Here is a 27,759-nt window from a genome sequence, read left to right as displayed (position 1 = left end):
CGCCTTCTAATTCACTTGGGCTTGTTTTGGTGGCTATTAAGGTTTAAGTTTAGGTTTAAATTCTCAGCCATCCAGTCTTGCGCTTCCTTTGCAGAGTAGAAGGTATGCCATTTGCTCTGATGGTTGATCCGCAGAGTGGCCGGATATGTTAGCATAAATTTTTGGCTAGAGTCTACAAGCGCTTGGCACACCTTCCCGTAGGCCCGCCGTCTTTCATGCAGGGCCAGAGAGTAGTCCTGGAAAATTTTAACTGAGGATCCCTAAAAAAGTCAATGAGTTGCGCTTCATTCGTGCTCCTCTCAGGATTTCCATTTTGTGGACAAAGTTATGAACTTTAACCATGACCGCTCTAGGCCTCTGATCGGTGTTGCTCTTCCTGCCTACTCGATGGGCACGTTATAGACAAACTGCTCCAATACTGTTGGACAGTGCAAATTTTGCCTGCAGCCATTTTTCTAGCATGCTGGATAGCGAGCGCTCTGGCACTGTTTCTGGTATACCTACTATGCGGAGATTATCTGTTCGCGACCGATTTTCGAGGTCGTCCAGTAACTACAATTGTTTTTGCACCGTCTGTTTCAATTCTTCAAGCTCTGCTGTCTTTCCGGCCTGCTCGTCTTCAGTGGTGGACACTCGCTGTTCCAACTCTCCTGTGCGTCTCGTCGTGTCTGCCAACAGGTTCTCCATTGCCGCAAGTTGCCCTGATAGTTGCTGTAAGTCTGGTTGTAGGGCTAATTTCACAGGCTCCGTTAGTTGCTGGAGTTGTGGGGGAGAAAACATAGCCTCCTGTACGTCGAGCGAAGGACCCGCCGCCATCTTGAGCTCCAAAACGCGGGGCTTGTCCTCCTCTTTTTTTCCGGTTTTTGGTGGCATTCTGGGCTCCAATCTCGTGACAATATGGTCCATGGACTCGCGGATCCCTCTTATCGTGCTTGCTCGGTATCAGGGGTCGGATCGGCACTTACAAGCGATGCGGGGGAGAGTTCGGCCTAAGAGAGGAGCTTTTCTGCTACCGCTCCTCTCATCACATCACGTGATCCTCCCCGATACAAAGGCATTATAACGTCCTCATTTTTGTTTTCCTTTCCTTTCCTAATAACACCTAACATTCTATTTGCTTTCTTAGCTGCCACAGCACACTGAGCAGAAGGTTTCAAGGTATCATCATCAGTGACTCCTAATATGGAACCTTGCATGGCGTAACTATAATTTGGGTTCCTCTTTTCCACATGCATCACTTTGCACTTGTTCACATTAAACATCATCTGCCATTTAGACGACCAGTCTCCCAGTCTCGTAAGGTCCTCTTGTAGTTTTTCACAATCCTTCCGCGATTTAACGACTTTGAATAGCTTTGTGTCATCAGCAAATTTAATTACCTCACTAGTTACTTCCATCTCTAGGTTATTTATAAATATGTTAAAAAGCAGCGGTTGTATTATTGGGTCTTCCCAGGCTCAGCAAGATCTTGCTGTCCAAGCTGGGGCTCTTCCCCATCCCAAACAAACAAAAGGAAAGTCCAAATCTCCCGTAAAATCAAACACAACCCCCCAAAAAAATGGCGGAAGATGAACCAAAACAGACCAGAAAAACCATAAGGAGTAAGAGCACCAGAAAAGTTTAATGGGACCCTACACGGTCCGTGTTTCGGCCAACAGACCTTCCTCAGGGATCCTGAATCTGACGTTTACCGATGCACCTCCGAGACACTCATGAAACAAAAAGCAAAAAACGCTGGTGCTGTCTGATAGCGGACATAAGCGGACATCTCAGCAGCAGAAGCGCCCTGCATTTGAGAAGAGACCACAAAGGAAGTAATTGCGATCTGTCTCATCCCACCAGGAGCCAGAGGAGATGGAGGAGCTCCTCTCAGCTTCCCCCTGCGCTTAGGCATCAGTTCAAGACAAAGAGGTGAAATGAACAAGAAAAAATTCTTAATGCCTGCGTGGGAGCTCCTGGAGGTACGTCTTATGTGAACACTATCTTGGATCCTCACTGTTCTTTCTATATTGTGTGTTCATTTTGATATTGGAATCTCTGTATACTCATAATGTTGGATTTGTTTACTTTGAATTGTCATCAATGAAAAAACTGTTGGAAAACAAAACAGGGCTTAGAACTGTGCAACTGGCATCAGATAACAACTCTAGCTGCCTTGTCAGGCAGACTGCTTGAACCATTTAGGTCGTTTATCGGCTATCATTTACTATGTTACTCTGTTACCCGGGTCTCAACACACGGGAAGCAGGAGAGAGATAGGCAGAGGGAACCAAACCTTCTTGTGCTGGGCCTGGGGAATCTACCCCCCCCCCCCCCCCCCCCCCAGCGGCTCTGTTCCCCTGTATTCAAATGGGAGGCACAGTAGTGGTGGCAGCGTTATGTTGTGGAAATGCTTTGCATCAACGAGGACAAGTTGGTTTGTGAAAATGAATGGGAAGGTGGGTGGTACAAAATACAGGCAGGTTGTGAAGGAAAGCTTTTTTTTTTTTTAGTCTACTGTAGGCTTGAGACTGGGGAGAAGATTCACCTTTCAGTAGAGTCAATGATCCAAGCATGAGGCCAAAGCAACAAAGAAGTAGCTTAGCAAGCAGAATTCTGAGGATCTCTGTATGTATGCATGCAGTGCTTGAGGATGGCATCTTAGAAAAACAGACAGACAAATGCGGACATAGTGTGAGAAGGGTGACACTCACTAGGTACATGTGAGATCCTTCTGATATTTTATGAGGTTTTTACAGTATGGATTTAGTGCATTTAGGCGTTATGCCTCTGATATTAATATTCTCCTAGTGGCATAGTCATGCTGTCCCAGATGATTCGCCGAACTTTTTTTCAAGCAGTCATAGTTTATAGAAATCTGACTGTAGTAAAGAGGAGAGCCCCTCACTGGCTATTATCAATAGGTGACTCTTGTAGTATAATTAATTGAAGGGCTACAGTTATACGTTAGATACTACCATTGATACATATGGTAGAAAAATATGATTAGTATATGTATTTCTTATAATATTTTCACATATTTTGACTTACGATTTTATCAGCTCCACATGCTTTGTGAGGTTTTTTTTTTTTTTTTTTTTGTAGTATAACCATATAACTTACTGTACTTCTAGCCCCACCTTTTCCCGCTTAATTTGAGATCTAAGTTGTGTACCATACTCCAGAATCAGTCTCACTGGGATCTATTAAAGTTAATAGGCTACTTGCATCTAAAGGTGCTTTATATATAGCCTATCAGGTACATCAGTAGCAACTCTGTACCAGCTTGGTACACTCTGATCCTGTTTGCTAGTAGGAATTTGTCATTTCAATTCCATTTTTAAAGCAACAAAGTGTGTTCTCTGAGCCCTGATGGAAAACTGTTGCCTGTCAGCTACAGTGCAATGCTGTGGCCTGAATAATGAGTCATGCTGAAAACCCACCTTTTCACCACTGCTTTTGGCTCCTAACTACTACTCAATTCCCCTATCCTTGTTCCTTCTCACCCAGTACTTTCCTCGCCCTTAATTGTCTTGTCTGTCTGCATTTTTAGATTGTAAGCTCTATCGAGCAGGGACTGTCTCTCTGTGTCAGGTGTTCAGCGCTGCGTGCGTCTGGTAGCGCTATACAAATGTTAATAATAATAATGACAAATTAAACATTTTTAATTACCTTTTCCCTTCCAATTAGATCAGTCTTCGTATGATAGTCCTTAAGCTGAGAGGCACTGATTGTGGTTCCTGTGGAGCCCAGCATAGATTTTACAAGCCAACTAGTTGGTGTTGCCCTTATACAATGATTGGGACTCTTGTCCTCTGTGCTGTGAGCATTGTCTGAGCGTGCCAAACTCTTGCTTTCCCTAGTTGCTGGAGCTAGATCCAGGGGTTGAACTTGTAGGTTACCATGTAGGAGATCTAGCATTGCCCATATCTGAACTATTGAGCTTGTAGTGTGTTTGCTTTTACTTTATCCTTTAGCTTTGAACTCTTATCTTCATAGTAACATAGTAACATAGTAGATGACGGCAGGGAAAGACCTGTACGGTCCATCCAGTCTGCCCAACAAGATAAACTCATATGTTCTGCTTTATGTGTATACTTTGATTTGTATCTGCCATTTTTTTATGGCACAGACCATAGAAGTCTGCCGAGCACTAGTCCCGCCTCCCACCACTGGCTCTGCCACCCAATCTCCGCTAAGCCTGTGCTCTGTTCTTTCCCCCCTTCTCTTTATTTCTGTGCCCCCTTGCAATGGACCGCAACCTAACACTGGAAAGCCAAATGACATCCACAACAAAGAAAATGTTCCACTCAATGTGGAAACTCAAACGCGTGAAACAGTTCTTCCCGAGGGAAACATTTTGCAAACCTGGTTCAATCAATGGTACTAAGCCATGTAGAATACTGCAATGGAATTTATGCGGGATGCAAAGAACAAACCTTAAAGAAACTTCAGACCGCTCAAAACACGGCAGCTAAGCTTATCTTCGGAAAAACGCGATTTGAAAGTGCAAAACCCCTTCACGAAAAACTACACTGGCTCCCAATCAAAGAACACATTGCTTTCAAAATTTGCACTCTGGTTCACAAAATTATCTACGGTGAAGCCCCAAGATATATGACAGACCTGATCGACCTACCAACTGGAAACACATCCGAATCAACACAAGCGTATCTAAATCTGCACTACTCAAGCTGCAAAGGACTCAAATACAAATCAACTTATGCATCCAGCTTTTCCTACATAAGCACACAACTGTGGAACGCATTACCAAGAGCCTTGAAATCTATGTACGACCACTTCAGTGGCAGATAGCGTATTGTAGCAAGTACTTTCTGGTAGTTTTGTTAAAGCTGGGATTACAAACCTGTATCTTTTCAGTTTTTTTTCTAGCATGTTTCTGGCTTTTGTATTGCTTTTTTATGATTTATTCTTCCATACAGTGTAACAGGAGTATAGTACTGTAGGGACTGAGGGCTAGATGCACTAAACCTTAACGACCCTCTAACAACCCTTTAACGAACGAAATTCCCAACCGTTGCATGCATTAAAGGTCTTTTTCCAACGAAGCAAGCAGCTAACGAAAACGGAGTAACTACCATTGTAATGTGGGCGATTCGGGATGCACTAACAATACCGACGATTACACCGAATCATTTTCCGCAACATATTTAACGTGTGGTCAGACCAGTCGTAAAGACCTGAGCTGTCATCTCCCCGCTGCCCCCTGTACCAGAAAAATCAAAGCTGGCATGTTTAAACATGAAAAGTGAGAAAAAAAAATAAAAACACCACAAACACTGGCTCCCCGCTTTCCCCTGCATTACTAAAAAAATTAACATACCTTAAAAAAGGATCGGGAGGGGGCAAAGGCGCTCTTCAGAAGCGTCCTGTATGGACGGCCTTGCCCCCCCATCCCCCCCAGATCGTCGCTGTTCCACGCTTCCGCCCTTCACTAAATTAAAAACTGAAAATAAAAAGTTAAACTTTAGCAGCGCCGGGCCCCCCTCCCTTCCTGTGTTCATCTTCTTCTTTTCCCAACACTGCTCCGCCTCCCGCCATCCTCCGCCCCTTGCTCCGCCCCCCCCAAGTTCGTCGCCGCCGTTCCCCCCCCCCCCTCCAAAGGACCCCCCTCCGCCTTACCGGCCGTGCAGCGCCTCTCACCTTTGTGTGAAGGCGCTGCACGAGATGAAACAACGGATCGTCGCTCCCTTCTGCCTCCACCGACGTCTCTCTCCTTCTTCCTGTGCACGCCCTCCTCTGACATAGGAAACTTACGTCAGAGGAGGGCGTGCACATGAGGAAGAAGGAGAGAGACGTCGGTGGAGGCAGAAGGGAGCGACGATCCGTTGTTTCATCTCGTGCAGCGCCTTCACACAAAGGTGAGAGGCGCTGCACGGCCGGTAAGGCGGAGGGGGGTCCTTTGGATGGGGGGAACGGCGGCGACGAACTCGGGGGTCGGAGCAAGGGGCGGAGGATGGCGGGAGGCGGAGCAGTGTTGGGAAAAGAAGAAGATCAAGACAGGAAGGGAGGGGGGCCCGACGCTGCTAAAGTTTAACTTTTTATTTTTATTTTTTAATTTAGTGAAGGGCGGAAGCGTGGAACAGCGGCGATCTGGGGGGGGGGGCAAGGCCGTCCATACAGGACGCTTCTGACGAGTGCCTTTGCCCCCTCCCAATCCTTTTTTAAGGTATGTTTATTTTCAGGGATGCAGCGGGGAGCCACGTGTTTGTGGGGGTTTTGTTGTTGTTGTTGTTCTGACGGTTCTGGCATGCGCAGAGCAGCCAGCATAATGCTTGGCTGCTCTGCGCATGATTTAAGGGCCGAACACCGAACAGCATTGATACATTGTACTTTTTAAATCCGCACCGAACTTGTGCAAATTGTTTTTTTTGAGCATTGTTCGTTTTTTTAAATTCGGTTTGGACTTTAACGTTTGTAATTTTTTTACGTATGGTTGATGCATCTGGGCCTGAGTCCTTATGCTTTCTTTCAAGGGAAATAATCTATCTGCTGGGATGCAGGCAGCAAAGGAGAGAGCTTTGCTAATAGAGAAGTGTCAGATAAGAATACAGGAGGAAGAGGAGGGACAGCAGACAAGGAAGCACCCAGAGAAAAGGGCGAGAAGGAATTTAGAGACTAGAAGGGAAGGGTTAACGCACAAGAAGTAGCCTGTTTCTCTTTCCTCTATCTCCTCAGCTCCTTCAGCTCAGTCAGGGAAAGAAGGAGAGGAAACAAAACAAAACAGAATTTTTTTTTTTCCAGAGAACACTATTCTTTCCCTACCTTACCTGGATCTGTTACTGAGGAATAAACGTGGGTCCTTCAGCACTTTGGGTGGAATCAGTCTGCAAAAGTAAAAAGAAAAAGCTGAAAAAGCTTTGATACAAGATAACTTGGATGTGCAAGGAAAGAAATGGGCAGATAATCCACAAGATCCGAGAGAGGCAGCACAAAACAGCAAGATTGATGATGATAAAAGTCCAAATTTGCGATGTGGGGAAAATGAGAAAAGAACTAATGGAACCTGCACGTTTAAACTTGTCATAATTTTGGCTGACGATGATGTCAGAAAAAGTCACTCATATTACTGTGACTAACCAGCACCATGGGGATAGACTCAATCAGGTTGAACCATAGTTAAAGGAGCTAAAAATGGCAGTGGTGAAAAATTTATAAATATTTAAAATAAAAATAAATCTAACACCCTCCCCTCCCCTGCATTGCTCTACCTTAAAGGTAGTCTTCTGTTGGTTCCCAGCAGCAACAGCATTGCACATACATTGCCTGCAGCCTGCTCCAAAGCTTTCCTTCTGAGCTATCCCATCCATGCAGAAACAGTAAGTGATGTTGGAGGAGGTGGGATGGACCAGAAAGCAGGCAGTGTATGAGCAATACTGCTGCTACTGGGGAACAGTGGCGTACCAAGGGCCAGGCGATGGGGGTGGACTGCCCTGGGTGCAAACCAGTAGGGGGTGTCCTAACTTTTGCTCCGTCCGTCGGGTCTTCAGCCTGCCTTCCCAGAGTTCCTCTAACTTGTTCCGCGCTGCTGTCGTGCGCCTTCCACCTCCACCCAGTCCGCCGTGTGCCGCTCACTGCGTCTCCTCTCAGTGGCTCCTCTCTCCTGCTCAAGGAAGTTTGCTCCAGCCCATCTGGATTACACACGTCACGGTGCCTTCCTCCCCCAGCGGCACCCTGTGCTCCTGTCATGCCAGTGCGCCCTTCCTGTAGCTGCTGTGACATCTCCAGGTAGCTGCCTGGCTCCTCTCTTTGTCCCGGCTTGCGGCCACCCGCCGTCTTCAGTGCAGCCGCGAGCTTTTGCTTTCTGCTTCCAGCTGCACTACTAGTGCAGTCCACTGCTGCCGGGCCACTGGTATCATCTGCAGAAGAGCCAGGTAATTAGGCCCTGTGGCGTGATGTGACATTTATTTAAATTGTGCTGCCTTGACTTTTTCTTAAACATTTTATTTCATTTTCTGCTTCTACTGCTGCTAGTTTGGCAAGAGCAGCAAGCTGCAGCGGTGGGGGGGGGGGGGGCAGTGTGTCATAAAATGTGAAAAGGAAGCACTGGGAGGGGGGCAAGAACATTAGTCTGGATGGGAGAGAAAGAGGGCGTGCTGGATGGATGGATGGAGGGGAGTGGGGACAGACAGAGGGGCAGATGGCGCTGGAAATGAGAGAAGAAAGGGCAGACCAGACGCAAGGTGGAAAAGTGCAGAGAGAGGAGGCAGATGCTGGGTGGGAGAGAGCAAAAGAGAGAGAGGGGGCATATGCTGGATGGAAGGCAGGGAGAGAAATGCAGCAGACGCACCTGCGGCTGGATGGAAAGGGACAGAGAGAGAGAGAGAGAGGGAAGACTCTAGATGGAAAGGGGCAGATGCTGGATGAAAAGGTACAGGGGTAGACACTGGATGGAAAGGGACGGAGAGAGGGGCAAACACTGGATGGAAGGGAGAGAAAGGTCAGATGCATGTGCGCAGCTGGATGGAAAGGGGCAGAGAGAGGGGCATATGCTGGATGGAAGGGAGAGAAAGGGCAAACGCACGTGCGGCTGGATGGAAAGGGGCGGGGGGGCCGACAATGGATGAAAAGGGACAGAGAGGGGGCAAACACTGGATGGAACGGGGCAGAGAGAGGGTCCAGACGCTGGATAGAAAGGGGCAGAGAGAGAGGGCTTATATACTGGATGGAAGGGAGAGAAAGGGCAGACACACTTGCGCAGCTGGATGGAAATGCGCAGAGAGAGGGGACAGAGCAAATATAAGGTAAGTATAAACCCGAGACAAAGGTAGATAAAATTTATTTTTCTTTTTTTACTGTATGATAAAGTAGTATTGTAGTTGTGTTAATAAACGTTTATAAATAGAAAATGGAAATAAGGTAATCTTTTTATTGGACTAATTTTAATACATTATGACTAAGTTTTGGAGACCAAACCCCCTTCCTCATGTTAGGACATGATTATGTACTGACCTGATGAAAGAGGTTTTAGTCTCTGAAACTTATATTTATTAGTCCATTGAAATTGTATTATTTTATTTTACATATTTTTTTTTCTATTATTAATTTGTAAAGTGGCGATTGTTGGTATTTGTTAATTTTTTCAAATTTACTTTTGCTATTTTTATATTTTGCACAGTACTAAGGGACATACATACATCATCACTATCACGGTTTCTCCTTCTGTGGTGTTGCAGTGTATGCAGAGTCTGGTTTCTAGGGTCTTCAGTTTAAGTTTTCTCTACATATTTCTGTTTTTAGTTTGTGCTTGTGTCTATGAAAAAGAAATGGTTTTCTGTTGGCATTGACTATGCAGGATCGACGATCTGTTCTATTATAGTAACATACTAAATGATGACAGATAAAGACCTGTACGGTCCATCCAGTCTGCCCAACAAGATACTTTATATGTATACCCGAGTTTGATTTGTCTTTGCCTTTCTCAGGGCACAGACTGTATAAGTCTGCCCAGCACTGTTCTTGTACTAAGTTCTGAAGCTAACGTCGAAGCCCCTTAAAATTTACACTCATGCCCATCCCTATCTATTCCGTAGCGTCCCTCCGGACCGGACCAGGATTGAACTGATGGGTTGTGCTCCCCTTCCAGCAGGTGGAGACTGAGAAAAAACTGTGACTCTAGAGAGCCAATAAGAGCCCTGATCATGTGACCCTAGCCTCAGTATTTTCTCAGTCTCCAGCAGGCAGGAGGTGAGCCCATTATTCTCTCTCTCTCTCTTTCTCTTTTAGAGGTTAATAATAAGAACAATAATGCTACTTCTGTGCCTAGGAAATCTGTGTTAGAGGCTTGGCAGATAGGGATTTCTTTTCTGTTCTTTCTTTTACATCCTCTGGGGTGTTACACTTGGGTGCCCCGAGTCCCTCCTCCCCATCTCCCATACTTAGCTGGGAAGGGCTACCCTTTGGTTAGAAAGGTGTATTGCCTTTGGGAGAGGCAGCCACTTTTAGTTGTTACTTAAAAAAAAAAAAGAGAAGAGAAGTTATATTGTGAAGCCTTTCCTTTCCCCAGACTGCTTTTGAGCAGGCAGTTTCGTTCTGCTTCATGGCCAGTTCTTTGTTTAAAATAAAACCAAAATGAAGGACAGACTTAATTTTTATGGTCCCCATGGCCTTAACGAGCGATATTTCTTACTTGAAGGTTTGATTCTCAGTTTTCCGAGTGTTTTTGGCAGCGCCGTGCTGTTTAAAAAAAAAAAAAAAAAAGAAAGCGCAAAGCGTTGTTTCTGGGGCACGGCCGCACAGAGAGCTCAGTGAGGACGGGTAGGCAACGCGTTCCTTCTCAGCGCCGGGGTATGATTACTCGTGGCTCCTGCATGGCGGGGTTAGATGTTTTCTTCGGTTTCTTTCCTGCGGTTCGCATCAGCTGTTTTCTTTTTTGCCGGTCCGTCGCGTCTGCCTCACTTCTCTCCTTTTCTCCTTTGGATTTTTTTTAGTTTTCATGCGGAAGGCCGCCATCTTGCCTTCAGCTGCTCCTTTTTCAGCAAGGGAACTATTATCTGCTTCTCAGTTAGCTGGACGGCACACAGACGACGGAGATTGTGTTTGGGGGGCAGTCTAGGGGAACGTAGGAGGGGGGATTTTCCTCTCAGTTTGTTCCTCACCACGCATTCATATCTACTCTTGGGACTCCACTTGAGACTCTCTCTTTGTGTCAGGTGTTCAGCGCTGCGTTCGTCTGGTAGCGCTATGTATATAAATACTAATAATAACAATAATAATAACTTCCAGAGAAGTCATTTTCATCTGTCCTACTGGTTGAGATCTATAATGGGGCTTCTTTTTGGCCCAGAATCAGACCACTACACTTTTAGGCTTCTCTATTATGTATATTTTACATAGACTGCTTACTTGAGCCTTATGCATTTATACTCGTTTTCACTTTTTTTTTTAATACCATTTCCTTTTGTCTTTGAACCACTCTCTATAGTATTTGGACAGGCATTTGATGCTTGTTTTTCTTTAATCTACGGTGATTTTCACTGTGAGTCCGTAGTGCGCAATTGTGCCTTCTGTTTTTAGCAACTTTCAAAATGTCATGAGTTCACCATTTGGGTTAAGTATGTGCATTTTTTCCCATGGGCATGTTTTCAGTCAGGTATTGTTTTTTCGTGGCTGTATCTGTAATATATATATATATATTTGTATATATTTATAAATACATAAGTAATGCCACACTGGGAAAAGGCCAAGGGTCCATCGAGCCCAGCTTCCTGTCTACGACAGCGGTCAATCCAGGCCAAGGGCACCTGGCAAGCTTCCCAAACGTACAAACATTCCATACATGTTGTTCCTGGAATTGTGGATTTTTTCCCAAGTCCATTTAGTAGTGGTTTATGGACTGGTATATAAAACAAATAATTTATACTAACAAGTGCCTACATTTGCTTAATTCAGTTTCCCACAAATTGGCATCAAGCGCAAGAGGTTCAGGTGATCTGCTTGCAGAGGCAGCAGCTACAGGTGTTTTTTCTGTCTTATATGAATTGCGCTCTGGGATATGTTTCTTCTGATATCATATGTGTCTCAGGGGTATATTGTGTAACTGCAGCGGCGGCTAGCAGTTTATCTGAACCTTCACTCAAGTCTGCAACAAACATTTATATACCTTCTTCTCGTGCATGACATTTTCTTCTGTGACGGTTTATTTGACTTTACTCTGGTTTTCACCTCTTTAGCTTCAGGTGATCAGGTACTTTCTCGATGATAGCTTTTGCATACTTTGCTATCTGTTGCTTTGTCGGCAATGGTCTCCGATAACTGTAGGAGTTTGTAGTTCAGGATTCCTGTTTCCACTTTCTACAGCTGAGGCGGAATCATTGCAGATTTTTCGAGACGGCTATGCCTCTAGCTTTGCCAACCTTCTTTCAGTCGTCTTTCTAGAGTCTCCCTGTCCTCGCTGCACTGCTAGTGCGGTAGGGGACAATCTACAGTGGCTCTTGCACCCTCAAGCTTTTTGCTTTGTAATCATCCTATTTTGTTTGTTGGTGGCTCTTGGATCTTCAAGCTTTTTGCTATGGAAGCATCCTATTTTGTTTGTTGGCGGTTCTTGGATCTTCAAGCTTTTGGCTTTGTAAGCATCCTATTTTGTTTGTTTTCAAGGTAGTCTACCCCATTCTCAATGTCACATGTTTTTCGTATGGAGACATTTGAATATGTCCTACTGGTAGTTCGTGCAGGGCACTGTTTTTAATGTGAAACCATAGGCCAAATTGCCTGAAGGTTTAGAGCATGGTTAGGACTGATTTTTCATCAACTTGTAACACACGCTACAGTTCGATCATAGGGCCAAAAAACTCCATTTTGAAAAAAGGGGCTCATAAAGTTTTTAATCGCCTCAGTATTGAATTGTTGGTAAACAAATTAATTTTCTTTCAGTAAGTTCATATGTGGAGATTCAAAGTCATTCAAATGCTTTTTCAAGAGATTATCGCATTGTAGACGTCTGGCTAAAAATTTTCAGCATACTCTAATAGCACTCCGTTCCTGAAGAAGCCACGTAGAACGGACAGCGATGAGTGCCTGGCTCTAACACATTAAAAAGCTAAGTGTTATTTTCCTGATATGCTGATGCGATAATCTCTTGAAAAAGCATTTGAATGACTTTGAATCTCCACATATGAACTTATTGAAAGAAAATTAATTTGTTTACCAACAATTCAATACTGAGGCGATTAAAAACTTTATGAGCCCCTTTTTTTCAAAATGGAGTTTTTTGGCCCTATGATCGAACTGTAGCGTGTGTTACAAGTTGATGAAAAATCAGTCCTAACCATGCTCTAAACCTTCAGGCAATTTGGCCTATGGTTTCTGAGGGTTTCTTTCTCCATTTTCTAAAAAACAAGCACCAGTTAGTTATTTTTGCTAGAGCGGTCTCTTTGGTATTAGGTTACTTTTTTTGCTCTAGAATACTGTTTTTGTTCAGTTTGATTGTATTAACACTGTTTTTAATGTCCTTAGATCTGCTGGCAGCTTATCTACATATTCCTTTCAGAACTGGTTTCCAAAAGTTTTGTGCGGTTTTCAGGGCAAGCTATTGTTTGAGGACTCTGTGAAGTTTGCGGAAGGTCCGGGTGACTCACAGACTCGGCGTCTTCCTGAGGATATGTCTGCACATTCTTTTTGGTTGGGTCAGGCTTGCCCATATCTTTATGACACCAGGACTATCATCCGGGGCAGCCTAGTTTTCTTCAGCGATCCAGTTTAGGCAGGGTCTCAGAACTCCCGACTTCATCCGTTCGAGATCCTCTGACTGGGCGCACAGTCCTGTCTTTTCTGCATATGGTGGTTTCTGCCTTCCATCCCATTCAACCTTTGTCTCATCCCGCTTCTTGGATGTTCACCATCTACTCCTATACTATTTAGAAGTGACCAGCAAGTTCTGTTGGTTAAATCTTTGCTTCATGCTTTGCTTGGGACCTTAGGAAGGTAATGCAGTTTCCAAATCCACCTTGGCTCACCATTTTTAGATTTGCAGATGCGGGCGTAGCAGTTTTCATGTCAGGGGGAGCAGACCTTTTGTAAAATAGGCATCAGTGTGAAGCTGAAGGGCTGATCTGCATAGGTATCATTTTATATTTCAAAGTTTTTATTGAAAACAGTACAAAAAATAAAATACTTCAATACACTGTTTCTCAGTTCAATAACATCCATTAACATAACTTTGCTGTATTACAAAGCTTTTCCTAACTGTCTCCAAGTTTTTCCTTCCCCCCCCTTCATCCCCCCCCTCCACTTATTTATTTAACTCACTCATGTCTAATACCATACAGTGTCATGAAGAAACATTGTACCATTACAAGTTATTAACAACAAGGCTTCGACCTTTCTGTGTCATTTTGTCTAAGTAGCATCCCCATATTTTAAGAAATCGCACTTTCCTTTTGCAGTATCCTTTCACCTCTTTCGCCTCCCACACCAGCAACTGATGTACCTGGTTACGCCAATGCCAGTAAGAAGGCGGAGTGGCTACAGTCCAATATTGCTTAATACATTTCTTCGCCACCAGACATAATTTACGATACAGTAATGTTTTGTCAGCATTTAGTCTTAGTGGTGGTTCTTTCAGATCTAATACCAATTGCAGTGCATTCATGTTTATTCTAGTACACAGCACACATGTCAGGTAAGTAACTATTTGTCTCCAATACCTCTGTATTACTACGCATCCCCACATCGCGTGATACAAATAGTTATCATATATATTGCATTTCAAACAAAGAGCTGTCTCAGTGCCCCCAGATTTATATAACTGGACTTGGGTAAAATAAGCTCTATGGAGAATCCTGTACGCGCATTCCCTGTACGCTGCTCCCCCTATTATTCTTGGTATATCTTTTATCTGCACAATAATGTCCCAAGATTCCAAATTACGGCCCACATCCTTTTCCCATTTCTTTCTAATCTGGGTCAGCTCCTTCCCTGGAGCTAGCCCCCACAGTTTCTGATGTATATGAGATATGGATGGAGCATTTTCAGAAATCTCGTCAAAAAAGTTTTTAATTTTATTCCCCAATTTGCAATGCAATGCGTTTTTATCTAAAGTTTGTATATAATGTTTAAGTTGACAATGCGCGTACGTGTCACCCCATCCCAACTCCCCCTGAGCCAACAGCTGCGGCAGCGGTATTATATCCCTATTCTCTCCCAATACATCTGCTAAGCGAGTCACTCCTAACTGTGCCCATCTATCAAAAGTTTTGTTCTCCAACCCAGGCACAAAAGCGGGATTTCCTGTTATGTTTATGTGGTCAGTCACTCTTGGATCTCCACCCATTAATGTCCCTAAGAACCTCCACGCTGCTCTGATGGCGTTAAGCAGCACATTATGTCGGAGTCTATGTGGAATCTCTCTCTTCGGTAAATGAGCTAGTGTTATACCATGATATGGATTATACAACGCTTCTTCCATCTCTAAAGGTGTGTGTTCCTGGGAATGGAATAGCCAGTCTCGCACCTGCCGCAGGAGACATGCCATATTATAATATTTAATATTGGGTATTCCCAATCCCCCTTGTCTCCATCCACCCAACATATATTTCAACTGCATCCTAGCTCGTTTTTTGGCCCAACAAAATCTGGACACCAAGCGATACAAACATTTTATATCCTTCTGCAGTAACACTATGGGCAGAATCTGTAATGTATATAGCCATCTCGGCAAAATCACCATTTTGATAAGGCCGATCCTCCCCGCTAAGGACAGCGTTAAGGTGCCCCATGATTCTAACTGCTGAGCTGTCTGTTCCAGTAGTCTTGTAACATTTAAAGTATGGATCTCCCTCGGTCTGGACTGCAGCAAAATCCCCAGATATGTAAAATAATTTGTCGCTTGTTTCAGTGGAAATCCATCCAGCCAGAGAGTTTGGATGTCTAGGTTTATCACAAGAGCTTCAGATTTGTCTATGTTTAGTTTAAAGCCCGAATAATCTCCGTATTCCCGAAATATCTCTAAAAGATTCTGTAAAGTCTCCTTCGGTTTTGTAATTATCACTAGCAAGTCGTCTGCGAATGCGGCAAGTTTAAATTCTTGATTTCTAAGTTGTACCCCAGGAATCGCTTTACAGCCATATATGTCTCTAATTAAAGGGTCTAATTGAAGCGCAAATAAGAGAGGTGACAGTGGGCACCCTTGCCTAGTACCCCTACCAATTTGAATTTCACCCGATACATTACCATTTACCAGAACCTATGCTCTAGGTAGGTAATACAATGCTCTAATCGCTTGTACAAAGTTACCCTGAAATCCGTAATTCTCTAGCACCGAGTACAGAAAGGGCCACTCCACTCTATCAAACGCTTTTTCAGTGTCAAAGCTTATCATTAAAGCCTGTTCATGGGAGTGGCCCAATCCCTCCAGCGATGCTATAATTCCCCTCAAATTTTTGGTGATTGATCTTCCTTGCACGAATCCTACCTGGGCCGTATGGATAAGATGGGGTAATACCCTGCCCAATCTATTTGCTAGAATTTTGGCAAATAATATGGCTTCTTGGTTAATTAAGGAGATGGGTCTATAAGAAGTTACTAGCTTGTCATCTCTTTTGGGTTTAGGGAATACCACTATCCGGGCCAAGTTTAAATGTTCAGGCATCTTGCCACTTTCCATCCATTCATTAAACACCTTGACCAAAGTAGGGACCACCGAGTCTCCCATTAACTTATAAAATTGTGCTTTGTATCCGTCCGGACCAGGAGCTTTACCTGATTTACTCTAAGCTATTACCCAGGCCACCTCATCTGCACTAATTTTGGCATTCAATTGATTACAATCACTAAGTTGTAATTTCGGGGTCTGAACCCCATCCATGTATATCTCTCCTGAAAGTCCCTCTTGTTCTGATGCTTTATAGAGACTCTGATAATATGTTTGGAACGCTAATCTAATCGCTTGGTTAGAGTGGAGACAATTCCCCTTCTTGGTTTTAATGGCTGTTGCAGTCCTAGAAGCATATTTTGATGCAATAAGTCTAGCTAGGTATTTGCCCCCTTTGTTCCCATGTCGATATAATTGGAACCGATAATAGGCTTGAGATTTCAATTCTCTATCATGTAAAAGTGAGTTCAAAGTTGTTTGTAGCTCCATCACCTCTTGTCTGATCCTAGTACATGGGGTTGAACCGTATTGTCTATTCAAGTTACCCAGTCACTTTTCAAGCCGCACAATTTCTCTATCTCTTGCGCGTTTATATTGGGTTACATAACTTATTATTTCACCTCTTAAAACTGCTTTTGCGGCTTCCCAGAAATTAGTGATACTCACAACCGACCCCTCATTGAAATGTTTATACTCGGTCCATTTAGCTTGTAAGTATTCCCCAAATCGTGCGTCTCTTAACAAGTATGCTGGAAACGTCCAGCTTTTTAATTTCTCTTCCTCCTCTCCCCCACTCCAGCCCATTCGTGTCACCGAATGATCCGATATAACGCAGGGATCTATATGTGCCTCTGTAATGTCTGTTAATAATGTGCGGGAAGCAAGCAAGTAATCAATTCTAGCCGAGGTGCCGTGTGCTCTAGATTGATGTGTATATTCCTTATCTAGTGGATGCAATGTCCTCCAGACATCGATTAGCTCAAGCGTTGTGCAGAAATCAGGCAAGCCCCTAGTGCTTATCCGTCGTAGATCAGTTGGGGGATGTGATCTATCTAATATAGGATCCCAGGCCATATTAAAATCTCCTCCTAGTATCATGGGCAGTGTTTCTAGCTGCATGAGCTGCTTAAGCAGTTTCTTATAGAATTTTAAATCTATTATGTTAGGAGCATAAATGCTACCCAAAATTAGTTTTTGTCGATTCAGAGTAACAATGCAGAAAACAAACCTACCTTCCGGGTCTTGTATCATTTTGTGCACCTGGATTGCTATCCCTTTTCTAAAAAGTATTGCCACCCCACCTTTGCGCCCCAAGGCCGCAGTTGCAACACAGTCTGCAACCCACCACCTAGCCAATTTAGTGTGTTCAACATCTGACAAGTGCGTTTCTTGTAGCATCACTATGTCTACTCCAATGCGTTTAAGATGCCGCAAAATCTTGGAGCGCTTGATGGGGCAATGAATACCTCCTACATTCCAAGATGCTACCTTAATCTGTTACCCTCCGGTATCCAGCCAATCTATCCCCAAATCATCTTTTTCATTTGAGAGAAACCAGCCCAGCCTCCAGCCTCCCTCTTGTGAATACCAGTCTCTAACAGGCTTCAGCCATCGATTGCATGACACAGAATGAATCAACCCCCTTCCACCCAGCCCCCGTTTTAGCCCAAACTCCCCCTCCCCCTCCCAGTTCCCCCCTTCTTGTCCCTTCCATTCCCTAAGGAATCAGGTCACTTATGACGCCCCTACTCCCCTTATCCATGACCTATCTTGCTCATCATTATTCACCTAATAACTATTACAAGTTACTCCTATGTATTCCCCATCATCCAACCCCCCTCCATTCATTATTCCATACCTCCTTCCAAACAAAGCAAATGAGCCTAAAGCCACATCATCTTCCCTGTTACATATTCAGTCCTCTCTGTCCAACCCACAACCACCCCTATCGGGTATTCTATCTCCCCAAACGTTAAACTATACCTTCATCACTTCATAGGTATCATTTTATTCAAAATCTATTTAGGGAAGCAGCAGCCGCTCCCCTTGTACCCCACCTAGCTACGCCTCTGCATAGTGGGGCAATGTCTGGGATGAGCCATTGAGCAGAAGTGACTTCCTACATAGCCTCATGCACTGCTAAAGACTGAAGCGGTCTTCTAGTGCTTGCCATTTTAAGGTTAGCAGATGCAGCGGTGGCAGGATCAGAAGCAGACATATTCAGAGAGCCTTAGGTTATAGGAAGGTGACTCCTCCTTATGAAACACCCACGCTGCGGTGGTATCATCACATTCCTGACCTGCATAGCCTCATGCTGTCCTCTGGCTGGTCACAAGAAAGGGGATCTTTCGAGAACTTTGGCAGGCGTTGGTTGAGAGAGGCAATTTCTTTGACCTCTATATGGGACAGTCTCTTCCGTTGCGGGTGGCAGCGCTTTCTTCCAGATCGCAGTTGACTTCCTTTTCTGAGTCCCCTTTGGTTTCTGTGTCTCCCCTTTGCAGTTCGGCACTTGGTCCTCTGTCCTGCCGTGGATGGCTTTTGCAGATTGTCCATTTGATCTGCTGTTCTTCCCTTGCTAGGCTTTGCAGGCTTGGTGTGGCAGCGCTAGGTATTCCAGGCTTGACATGGCAGCGCATGTAGCTGCGGCCTGTGGAGCATCGCTCCAGTCTGCTGAGGTTGTAGTACCCCGCCTCGCTTGAGGACTGCTTTGGTACATCCTACAAGTCTCTGGATTGCTCTGTGGGACACTAGAAGGTAAAATTAGTCGTTACCTGATAATGTTCTTTCCATTAGTCCCAACAGATCAATCCAGAGGTCCACCCTTTGTTATTCTGCGTTGAGTGTTTTCTTCTAGTTGCCTCAGTTTCATCTGATTCCTTCATTTGATTTTTGGCTAAAAAAGGGAAAAAAAAAAAAAAAGCAAAACAAATCAAAACATAAAGGAAACCTTCTGTTGTTACCCTTCCGCAGGAGCAGTTGAGGAGCTTACATGGGCTTAATGCAGGCAGGAGAGGACTTACTGTTAGATTTCCTCTTCCACTTCTTTGGTATCAACAGTACTGAAGTTAAGGTGGCTGCACTTGACCATATATAGTAAACCTCTGAAGTTCTGTCTATCTCCACCTGCTGGTAGAGGGACATAACCCACAAGTCTCTGGATTGATCTGTTGGGACTAATGGAAAGAAAAATATCAGGTAAGGACTAATTTTACCATTGTGGGTAATGTAAAACAAGGGGATCTCTGGAAGAATTATTATTGTTTCTTGTCGACAACTCAATAAGGTTTTTGCATGTATGATGGTGACAAACCATAAATTATCTGGTATACAAATGTGCATAATTTATGATACTTGCTTTAATTGGAAGCCACTCTTTGGTGTTTTGCGCGGCTGATTATTATTGCAGTTGCAGTGGTTGATGGGGCATGGGTGCATTACAAAGAGACTTTCTGCTGCTTGGGCAGATGCCTACCAGGTAGTTGGTGTTTTGCTCGGCTGATTATTATTGCAGTTGCAGTGGCTGATGGGGCATGGGTGCATTACAAAGAGACTTTCTGCTGCTTGGGCAGATGCATACCAGGTAGTTCAGGGGAGCACGTCAGCCTGTATCTGTGAATTCAGTTTTTCTCTACCCCCACCTACTAGCAGGAAGGGATAACACCCATTTGTGTAGAATTGTGTCACTGACTGAAGAAAAAAAAATGATCCGGTAAGACATAATTTCTCCATATTCCAAATTATATTACCATATTTATAGTATTTTAAGTTTCCGTATAAGTGAGATGCAAAACCTGCAAATATATGTAAAACAGACCATTAGTATATAAATGAAATAACACAATATGTGATGAGCCCTGCAAGTTATGTTATTACTGGAAAAATAACGTCAGCACAAAACTGGGATTATGCTAGAAGGCATGGAAGAGAGGCTGGAATGCCCAAGTATTCTAACACCTTTTCCATTCCTGGAATGGCTAACACGAGTATGTGGGGGTAACGGGGAGCATATATAATATCTATATCTATCTAGGGTAATGATCAGATCTGTTTCCTAAGACTACCCCTCAGGTTCTACAAAATTAATGGTTTATTTAGCACAGCAGCATAAGCAGTAGTAAAACATGAAGTGAAATTCCTATAAACAGTTCTATTACAACGCCTATCCTAATAGTTTAAGCCTTAGATTAAAACAAATACAACAAAAGATTCTTTAATAGATTATCACTACTGCTACCAATTGTTCGTGGCTCACATTCCAAGTTCAGGAATATCCCTGGTCCCATGACAGTGGCTGGAATGTCTTTCCTTACCTGCTCCAGTTGACATGCTTACTACCAAAGATGCCAACTCAAAGTTAATATGCTTTTAAATGTGGTGTTATATAAGCTGCATGAGTGTGGTATGAGTGGAACTGTGTGGCGCTGGTTTACATCGTTACTAAAAGGGCGCAGTATGCAAGTGCAGAATGGGGGAATAGTATCCCCACATAGAACCTCCAAAAGCAATCCGTGATAGCAGAGTCTAATTGGATCATCCCTCCCCCTGGTCTTTTAACTGAAGAATATGGGATGGCCCCTTTTACCTCTGACAAATCAGGCAAGCAGTTGTCCAGCCTTGTTACTATATCGAAATAACTGATATTTATAACACAACCTGATTGCCCTCTGATGTAAAAGTTCATTCAGTTATCTCTGGGAAGTTAGCGCTGTTTTCTGGGTGTCAATGGTGTTCGCCCCATATTGAATTCTGTAGTGTCAGATCAAATTGTTCCAGTCTAAGTATTTCTTTATCCCTAATATGAGATAATTTCCTCTCTCATTACAGCTTTCGCCATTTACCTATGGAGAGTAGGTTGGTGAATATGTTGTCCATTGTGAAATGCAAAGGTGTCCCAGTGCTTTAACAAAAAATCTTGAAACTTCTGATCTCCATAGAGATCTAAGGGATATCTCCAATTGTAACATTGAAGGGTTCTTTGACTTATATCAAGCTGAAACCAAATTAAAGCTTGGTCGGACACTCCATAGGGCCTAGCTCCGCTGTTAGGATTTGGGAGAAAAGGTTGCTAGAAGCTAAAAAAAATAATCTATACGAGATTGTAATGAATGAGCACAGGAGATGTGTATAATCCCTAAGTGTAGGGTGCAGAACTCGCCATACGTCAGTTAGGTCTAAGGCATTACACAGAAGAGGCAGACCCCCAGAGTATCTGAAGGAACCCTGGGGAACAGAGGTGGACGTCCAAATGGGGATCATATAATAAAAGTCTCCGGCCAGGATAACATTCCCGTCCTGGTATGGAGTCAAAAGAGCAATTAAACTCTGAAAGAATTTCCTGTCAAACATATTGGGTGCATATATATATTGCAGAGCACCAAGGGACGCCCATTCAACTCAACTGAAGCTAAAATGTATCGCCCCTCAGGCCCCCGGACAGTAGTCTTCACCTGGATATTCAAACCCTTGCGAAACAGGATCATCGCCCCTGCCTTGCGCTGCTGTATTGCTGGAGCCTCCACCAAACTTCCAACCCATCCTCTCTGAAATTTTGCATGCGTTTCCTGCAGAAATGCAATATCAGCGTGTTGGTGTTTTAATACCTGCAACACCTTAGTTCTTTTAATCGATGAGGAGAGTCCCCTCCAAATTCCAGGAGACAAATCTAAGTGATCCCAGGGTGCCAGAGGGCTACCTTCACAATAGCAAAGATTTACATAATGCAGTGATGGTAGAGGAACACCCCCCAGTCCATGAGTGCCCCCCAGATCAAAATGAAGAACTGGCTTCCAGAAAATCCTCAGTAATTCCCAGGCAACTGAGAATGCATAGCACAGTCTCTAGAGAAAAACCACAACAAAGAACATATAGACCAACTCTCAATCATACCAAATTTCCCCCCCTCTGTACCCCCTCCCGACATCCCTACCCTCTCTAACAAAGAGAATGCCCTCTTCCAGGACCGGATCACAGAAATCCTCCCACCCGCCTCAGTGATAGAAAAGGTAGCCACCTGCTGGAGTGTCTATAAACATGCATAGCAGTCTTCAAAAAGGTTTAAAATGTCCTATTTGCTAAATGATTGGTAGAATCCCTAATGAAAGAAAATTAGCCAACATAGAGGCTCCGCAAAAAAAAAAAAAACTTAAGAAGCTGCATCAGTCATCAGTTTCTCCATTACAACCTTACAGTAGTACTAGGATAGAACTGAGAATAGAGGTCAATGCAGATATTGTAAATCAACGAAACCAGGAGGACCAAAAAAAATGTTGCTACCCAGATGTCCCAAAAAGGGTAGTCCAAATGTATCTCATCAGAAAAAAAGGGTCAAAAGAATCCACTCTAGGATACAGCGGTACACCAACTACCATTTGCAACACTTAGCCCGTACCAAAGGCCAAGAAGAGTAGTTCATGGTGGCATTGATGAGGGCTCCAGTTTCTTAGCAAATTTTTTAAGGCCTCCTGGGCTGATCTGAAGAAATGTCGGATTCGCAAACGGGTTGGATAAAGCAATGCAGATTGTATCTTCTTTGAATAAAGCAGCTAAAACAGCTGTCCTGTTTCATTAAATGCCTTTCGTTGCATGGAGATGGCAGCTGAAAAGTCTTGGAAACAGAGAATTTGATGATTTTCATATTGTAAAGGTCCAACCATTCTTAGGGCTCGCAGAATCCCTTGTTTATGCTCAAATTTGAGCAGTTTGAAGATAACAATTCTAGGGCGCAAGTCCTTAGGTCTAACCGGTCCCAGGCAGTGAGCCCACTCAATGCGCATAGGACCCGCTTCAGATTACAATTGCGAGGCCTTGGGAAGCCAACCTTTCAAGAAGACCCGAAGGACAGAATCCTTAATGGCCTCTGGGAGCCCGACCAGTCAGAGATTACTCCAGTGTGACCAGTTCTCCAGTCTTCCAGTTTAGCCTCCAGTTGTTCAATCTTCTTCTGCATTTCATGTTGTTTTTTATCTTGATTTTGAAGTCTATCCTCCTTGTTTAAGAGCCGCTGCTGATAAACTGAAAGGTCAGAGCATAGGTTTCCCAGCTTGCCATCCATCGCCTCTAATTTGCGATTTTGTTTTTTGAAGTTTAATGTCCAGAGAAGATTCCAACAACGCTGAAACTTCTGCCACAATTTCAGCTGCCCACACGGAACCTACCGACGTTGGGCTTGCGGAATCTCCGTCCGCCATTTTGTTGTCTCCTATGTGGCCTTGCGCTCCTTCCTTCCTCTGAGGTTTGGACATTTGTCAAGCAATCCTGATGGAAACCACGTCTCACCGGATCCAAAAGACTCCAGCTAGCAGCACAGTAAGTAAAAAGAGAACAACTAGTTCACTGAAGCGATGTAGGGGTTAGATGGTAAACGAGGGGTTTGGGAGCGCAGCTTGGTGACACCCGCTTGCTAGCTCAGCATCATGTGATCCTTAAGCTGACATTTTATATGAAAGAAGTAGGTTCATGGATAGAAGGGAATAGATTGGCCTTGAACCAGTGGCATAGTCATTTGGGTTTAGGCCCCCAAAATTTGCCTGTTTGGCTGGCAGGGGGTGTCCCCCAAGCCCCACCAGTAGAAAGCTTTCCTGTGGCAATATGCACCACTGCTCTGCCTGCCCTGCTTCCCTCTCAATTTCACTAAAACCAAGCATGAGCACCAGGGCAGGAATGCAGGGCAGGCAGGCCGTGTATGTGGGGTTGCATCGGGGGTGGAGAGTGGCTGGGGAGGTGGGGCAAAATGTGCCCCCCCCCAAAAAAAAAATCGAGGTCTGGCTATGCCTCTGCCGTGAACATACTCAAAACAGAGCTCATGCTGATAGGAAAAAATCAGGAATTATTACTGTTAGAGGTGGTGCTGGTAGGGGAAACAAGGTTATTGATTAAGTCATAGATGTGGTTACTAGGAGTGTTATTAGTTTCATGGTTTATGATGCAGGACCAAATATGCAGAAACTTGCACAACAGCTTTCTTAGTAGCTGGCCCACGTTTGTGGAATGCACTACCAGGAACATTGAGACTGTGTGGCTTTGTGGAACAGTAAGAAGCCTTTGAAAACTCCCTTCTTTGTTAGTGTTCTTCTGAGGAGTGATACGACCGCCAGGAATTTGAGATGATGATACAACACTATATTGACAGGCATTTGTATTACATGTTTTCTTTGTCATATTTTCTGGGGGTTTTAAATATGTAATTTTTGTACTCTGCTTAGATCTTAGACAGAATAGACATTTTAAAAATAAATAAATAATATGCTGGTCAGAAGGCTGGATGCCAATGTAGCAATGCAAATTGTCATGCAAAGCAAAATGCTTAAAAGATGGCAAAAGAATGAACGAGAGCCAAGTAATTAGTGAGTTTCAGTATCAGTGCTATTTGCACCAACTTTGTAAACAGTCTTTGTGTTTGGTTGCATTGAAGCTTGTAAGCTGCCAGAACCAATCAGGCAGGTACTACTCCCTATGTGAATATCCAAGTTACTGTAGCTTTGATGTAATATTAAACAATTCAGGAATGCAATATTTTGTGTTAATTGGTAGCTGTGCACAGGTAGTAGCTGGTCTTAAGCATCAGCTCAGTAAACACAATAGCAAAACAAGTTATGATGTCTCTATACCTTTAGTCCACCAAACTTAGGCTGCAGCAGTGCAAGTCCAGAATCCTTTACACATAGGGAGGTTGGCAGGCCTGTTGTCAGAGATCCTTAGGGCTTTGCAGTATATGTCCAGTTTAGGTTGTCTGATACACAAAATGGTGGTATCAGCTATACCCCTCAAGTACTTGATCTTTATTTGATTCAGGGTGATGAAGAGACTAAAAGAGTATCCTGAAGTATACAACTGCTGTAATGTTACCCCCAGCATAAGAATCTTCTCTTATTGGGATTTATAATTAAGTAATTTGTTAGGCAAAGACCCCATCACCAAAGATTTATTTCATTGTTCAGAACTTCCAGAGTGTGTTTCATTATTTGTAAATGATTACAGACTGTAATAGCACTTGCTATAACTGAAGGTTTAATTTTTTAAAAAGTTCTTTCCATCTACAGTGATTAAGGTAAATTTAGCACTTCCAACATTTTTGGTGCTTCAGGATCAGATGGCTCTGGCCGAACATTTTTGGTGGTAGTTGGACTACATATGGACTTTCTAGGGCAGCAAACCTATTTAAATTAATGCAGTCGTTATTTATTTGTCTCATAGCTCCTTGTGCCAGCTATTGCAACTAAACAATTCTTCTAACTTGCCTGTTCATGGCAAGGGATAGTTCAGTTGTCATTATGTTAAAATATCTCATCTTTTACCTATCGGAGTGCTGATTTTTTTTCTTTTTTTTTTTTTTTTCTTTTTTTATTTATGAATTTTAAGTTTACATTTATGCAAATACATAAATCATAGAACTTACAAGAACAAAAAATATTAAAGTAATAATTATAATACCCAAGCAATGTTATATAATTTCAATTTAGTCCACATTAAAGAAGATCCAAGAAATAGGAACTAATAATATCACAATTAGAGAAATATCTAAGGGATGGAAGGGATTAGAGTTAGCGCAGCCGATTTAGCGTTCGAGCCAGGGTTAAATGTCAAGTCACTCTTTACTCACAATAAATTCAAGCAACTTTCCCGGGTCAAGAAATATATAATTATTGGATTGCAAAGAAATATAACATTTTCAAGGAAATTTAAGTATGAAGGTCCCTCCCAACTGGAGGACCCTTCCCTTCATCGCTAAAAAGTCTTTTCTTCGTTTTTGTGTATCTCTTGAGAGATCAGGAAAAACTTGTATTTTAGAACCCAGGAAAGGAATACCAATGTGGCGGAAAAAAAGTCTAAATATGTTATTTCGGTCTAGCTCTAGAGCAAATGATACCAGCAACGTTGTCCTTTCAGTAATAACCTCCAATGAACTCTCAAGAAATTGAGTCAAATTTAAATCAGGTTGAGTTACTTGAACTGATCTTTCCCGTTCCTGTACTTGAAATGTACAAAACCTTAGTTAATGGAGGAAAATTATCTGGGGATATCCCCAGTATTTCAACAAGATATTTTCTTAACATTTCTTTAGCAGGAACTAAGGGAGATTTAGGAAAATTCAAAAAACGCAAATTGCATCTTCTCAATTGGTTCTCCATGTACTCAATTTTTCTTTTTTGGAGGTTATTATCCTTAATGAGAGCTACTGCAGTAGTTTTAACTGATAGTACCTCGTTTTCTATGGAGTCCATCCTGGTAGTCTGCTCCATCACTTTTCCCGATAAAGCATTGTGTTCTTGTGATAATTCCGCCACTTTTCCACCAAAAGAGGCTGCTATTTGTTGTAACGAGGCATCTAAACCCTGAATCTTTTCCCATATGGAATTCGTAGTGGCAACAGAAGATCTAATATCTCCTCAAGACTCGTAGAGGTTTCGCCCACAGGCGGGGGCAGTCGAACCGCCATACCCACCCGACTCGATGTTTCCACCGGCGAAGATGTGGCTACGGGGTCTCCACGAACAGTTGCTGGGGCACCACTTCCGGGATCCACAACCGACTGCTCCCGCCGCGCCATCATATCTCCTCCCGGCCTTGGGGGTGTTGTCGTAAGAGGGGGGCTCAATGTTATCCCCTCTATGCTGAGGTACAATGTTTCCAGAGGGCCCCTCGAAGCGTCAACTCGAGTCCCCGGAGGCAGCATACCCGACTCTTCTAGAGTCAACTGTCGGGTAGAAGAGGGATTCACCTTGCCTGTGGAGGTAGGCAAATTAGGTTTCCCTTTTCGCTTCCCCATAATGTTATGGAGAAGTTTTCACTCGCAGGAAACAATAGCTGGTCAGGAGCTGCTGCTCTCACGTCCTTCCCGACCGCCATCTTGGATCGAGTGCTGATTTTTTCTGTTTGTGGATTTGCTTTTCACATGATTGGTGTCTAGTAAGGGTATGTACTTTGCAGAATGTCTTTCAGTTGACTTATTAGTAGAGAGAACCATTAGTTACTGGGCACCATCCTTGGATTTTTATTCTGGTTGCTGTTTCTTGTGGGATGTTAATGAACCTGATTAGGCTTGGCTCTGGGTTCTTTTGTTGGTTAATCATCTTAAGTATGCCTATTAATGTTTGTAATTGTTTTTTATTTACTACTGTGATGAATCTGCATATCCATATTTGTTAAACATTTTGTAACATCATGTTTTGAGTGTTTACACAGAAATAAGGGAAAGAGAATAAATGAAATGAGAGGGTTTGAATTTTATGCCCAAGGAGTTTTTACTTACAGTTCTAATCCTTAATGCTATATACCCCATATGTCTATTTTTATAATATCCAGAATTAGTCATGAGAAATTTTAACATACTTGGAAGCGTATTTTCAAAGCACTTAGACTTTCAAAGTTCCATAGTAACGTATGGAACTTTGTAAGTACCTGTATAAGTGCTTTGAAAATGAGCCCCCTGGTGTTTGAAACAGATGATTTGCATTTGTGGTTATGAAAACCTGTGGGGAGCCTGTGGGGTAGAAATGAGAACCACTACTGTATACTGTATCTCTGCCTTAGGGCAGAGTCTCTGTAGATTTTTACTAAGGAAAATAAATTTAACTCAGTTTTTGCCTTTGTACCTTGAGCCTTGCATCAGGATGCTTTGATGGGATTAACAACTCGAAACAAAAGCATAGAGGAAGACCAGAAAGATTCAT

At 43.3% G+C, this 27,759-nt stretch overlaps 1 protein-coding gene across 1 annotated transcript in view; it reads left to right on the top strand.

Annotated features, from left to right (window-relative positions):
• The window catches only part of AGO2 (argonaute RISC catalytic component 2), a 350,472-nt gene that overhangs the window by 79,042 nt on the left and 243,671 nt on the right, over window positions 1–27,759 (top strand). The window lies entirely within an intron of this gene.

This window comes from Microcaecilia unicolor, chromosome 1, assembly GCF_901765095.1.
Source record: "Microcaecilia unicolor chromosome 1, aMicUni1.1, whole genome shotgun sequence".
Classification (NCBI taxonomy): Eukaryota; Metazoa; Chordata; class Amphibia; order Gymnophiona; family Siphonopidae; genus Microcaecilia; species Microcaecilia unicolor.
The sequence above is the reverse complement of the archived record's forward strand: the minus strand, read 5'-3'. Positions and strand labels throughout refer to the sequence as shown.